Here is a 4,012-nt window from a genome sequence, read left to right as displayed (position 1 = left end):
TGTAGTCCAGACTTTTCATCAATGACGGGTAACTTTTACATCTAAAATTACTGCATTTTGAAGCAAGAAGTAATAATATATAAGCTATTTACTATCAGATTTTTCTAATAATGAGAATAACCTAATACTACATCTGTATTTAGTAATCACTACAGTTTCACATGGTTTCTGTTTTCATGTGGAGGCTGCTGTCTAGTAATTTGAGTGCCTTATTTGCAAAGTCAGCCCAAAAGCAGAAAGATATTTCTCTGAAAAAGCCACAGATGTATTCACATATAAACACCTGACTTGATCGGAAAACATTGCTCATGCTGACATTTTGTGACACTTTCTCCTTCTAATCTTTTGTTATTTCTGTGAGAGGGCCTTAGCCACGGAGAAGAGGGGAGGAACAAGCCAGTAGATTCTTTAGTGTTTGGCTCATTTAGAGTAAAAACGTAGACTTTTATAATAGCTACTCTAAGGTACTTAAGGCAGAATTATCAGTGACACTGTCTTTGCCATAAAGAGGAACAGAGGTCTGTGCACCCCTTTAGAGCCATTATGTCGTTTTGTACTTTGGAAGAGTGTTTACCTTTACTGAATCCTGCCTCATCTTATTTTCTAAGCCATCAGAATTCTAATCTTATTTCTTTTTACCTTCGTGATCTGGGAGAGATCCCCATTATTTTACACCCTACCTTAGGTAAGAGGAGAACGTTGTAAAGAATTACAGAGGCAAAAATCACCTGTAAAGTACTTGCAAAGTGATGAAAAGTGCTGTTTGTGTTTGTTTGACTTTCCTTTGTCATGTCAGGCACTTACTCCACCTCTCCTGTCCCATTGTCATGATCAGAGTGATTTGGAAGCAGTCACCTCAGAGCTGGTGGAAGAAGTGTTGATGGGGAGGCAGGGAGGAAGCCAGGAAGCAGATAAAAGTGAGCGTGAGTGTGTTTTCACCAGTCAGTGCCCAGCCATCTGCTGTCCTTTCCCCTAACGGGGCATGAGGTCAGTTATTGTAAGATCTGCTTCTCTCTCTGTCTCTCCCACCTGTCCTCCCTCCCTCTCCCACATGAGCACCAAGCTCTCCTGGAGTTGGGGCTGTTTCTTACTCAGACCATAGTACAGTGCTTTGCACAGAGTAGATACTCAGCTATATTTTGAATTGAATAAAATTATGTGGCAAACATACCCTTTCAGAGTCTAAGTTACAGTTAAAAACCAAAGTTTTATAACTATAGTGAGGTATCACCTCACTCCAGTCAGAATGGCCATCATTCAAAAGGCTACAAATAATAAATGCTGGAAAGGGTGTGGAGAAAGGGGAACCTGCACTATTGGTGGGAATGTATTTTGGTGCAGCCACTATGGAAAACAGTATGGAGATTAAAAAAAAAAAACAACTAAAAATAGAGTTATTATATGATCCATCAATTCCCCTCCTGGGCATCTATCTAGAGAAAACTGTAATTTGAAAAGACACCTGCACCCCAGTGCTCATAGCAGCACTATATACAACAGCCAAGCCATGGAAGCCACTTAAATGTCCATTGACAGATGACTGGATAAAGAAGTTGTGGTATATTTGTATAATGGAATATTACTTAGCCATACATAAAAAAGAATGAAATAATGCCATTTGCAGCAACATGGATGAACCTAGAGATAATCATACTAAGTGAAGTAAGTCAGAAGGAGAAAGACAAATATCATACGATATCACTTACATGTGGAATCTTAAAATACGACACAAATGAACTTCTTTCCACAGGTATAGAAAACAAAATGGTCAACAAAGGAGATGGAAGGATTAATTAGGAGTTTAGGATTAGCAGACACACGCTACTATATATAAAATAAATAAACAGCTAGGTCCTACTATATAGCACAGGGAACTATACTTAATATCCTGTAATAAGCCATAATGGCAAAGAGTGTGATAAAGAACGTATAATGCATAACTGAAGCACTACGCTATGCACCAGAAACTAACACAATATTGTGCATCAACTATCCTTCAATTTAAAAAAAAAAACAAAGTTTTGTAGGAGAAAAATTTCTGTCTTCTCAATTAGAATATTCATTTGATATCAGAAATTAGGATACTCTTTTTTGGAAGTGTTAGGGGGAGGTAATTAGGTTTATTTATTTATTTATTTATTTATTTATTTATTTATTTATTTATTTAGGTGGACGTACTGGGGATTGAACTCAGGACCCACACACTCTACCACTGAGCTGAAACCCCCCCCCCCAGAAATTGCGATACTCTTGGTAGCTTTTTTGTTTTGTTTTTGTTTTTAATACAAAGGAAAATAATACCTCAAAAGTAGAATTTGGGAACGTTTCTTTTAGCTTAATTTTCAGAAACTGAAGGGAGAAGAGAACAAAGACAAAAAAGCCTACATATTAAAGTGTAAACTGATGACTGAGGAACAGGTACCCCCCATGGCGTCTGTGTTCCCTAAATGACAGCGTTTATATGCATCAGACTTGTTTTTGAAGAACGCCTACCGAATTGTTAAGTGGTACTTGCTGAGGAAAGGGACTCAGGAGCTAGGTGTGTCTGCACCTGGCCTGGTGTTTGAACGCCTGCAGGGGTGCAGAAGGTAGGCAGAGAGAAGGAGTGAGGCTTGTACTTTCATTTTTTAATCTTTACTTAAGTTTTGAAGTTTGTTACTAAAGATACTACTTTCATTTATTTCATGCCAACAGTGAATATGTGGATGGTGGGGTGGGGTTGGCTGGGGAGGAATCTGCCTTAAGCTATCTCAAAAACAAGCTCCATTGGTTTAAAAAAATAAAGAGGAATTCACATAACTAATTGAGGTCACTTGTTTAACATGAGTGACGGTAGTAAAAGTATATTTTTAGTTAATATCTGCTTGAAGTATCTATCAAGCTTAATTGTTTGGCACCCTCAGGAAATTTGTTTTTCTGAATAGCCGTGTTTTCCAAATGATTAAGGACCCATCCTTTTAAGCAACAAAACTTAGAAAAATGTCTTATCAAAAATTTTTCCAACATGTGTTAATCCTTAAAACAGTGTATAGTACATAATCTTTTCTTTGTACCTCAACAATTATCACATCTTTTTTTCTTTGTAACTTAACAGTTATTATCACAACTTGCACTGCATTGCTGACTGGCCCCAAGAATGATGTGGTTTGTCTCTTTACCAGCACTTTACTTACTTGCTGTCAATCTCAAGGGCTTGACAAAAATGACCTTTCTTGAGTCTGCTCTTGTCCCTTCTAAGGTGTAAATCAGAATCCAGAGTGGAAGGTTTCCAGGACTGTGTATGAGGTAGGAAGGAGGAAGGCGTTTCGGCCAGAAGGGCTCTCCTTTGGAGTGAAATGCACGGGCTGGTTTGGTTTGGTCAGCGAATCCTCACTGAGGCCCATGTGCTAGCCTCCCAGTTCTCTGCTCTCTTAGTTTTCAGTCTGACAGGGCTTCAGTGTGAGGACCTGGGACATCTGGCTGCCGGGTGACTTTTGGAGTGTTTCCTGGTTCTTAGCAGTATTCCAGGTTGTTGGCTTAGAGAATTCCAGAGGTGGCAGTACATATGAAAATGTATATTTACAAAACAAAGAATTTCTGCAGGATTTGTTGCGATGAAAGCGACCAGCAGGCACCAAGTTTGTGACAGGCCTGTAAAAAATTGCACTTACAGAAGGGTGTGCCTCATGAAGTAGCTATGAAGCAAGTTTTGTTTTTGAAACCCTTTTAGTGCCATTTTCATCCACGAGGTGGAAACAATTACGGTGTGGCCTATATTGAAGACATTACAGTTTTTATAACTCAGTATATACCCCTTAAGCATGGATGAGATTAAAGTATTTAACCATAGATTGGCTTATGTGTAAGAAAGAAATGAACATTAAAAGATATTTGGGGAAAAGAAGGGTACTTTTCATAGTGGTTATCATTTTATTCCTTCCTAAGTTACTGTTTTAGCCTCTCTTGACTAAGAAGAAATGTTTTGAGGGTTTAACTTTTTTGGTGGGGTGAAGGCAGATTCTGGGGAGGTTTG

This window comes from Camelus bactrianus, chromosome 19 (assembly GCF_048773025.1).
Source record: "Camelus bactrianus isolate YW-2024 breed Bactrian camel chromosome 19, ASM4877302v1, whole genome shotgun sequence".
Taxonomy (NCBI): Eukaryota; Metazoa; Chordata; class Mammalia; order Artiodactyla; family Camelidae; genus Camelus; species Camelus bactrianus.
Note: the sequence above shows the minus strand (reverse complement) of the source record.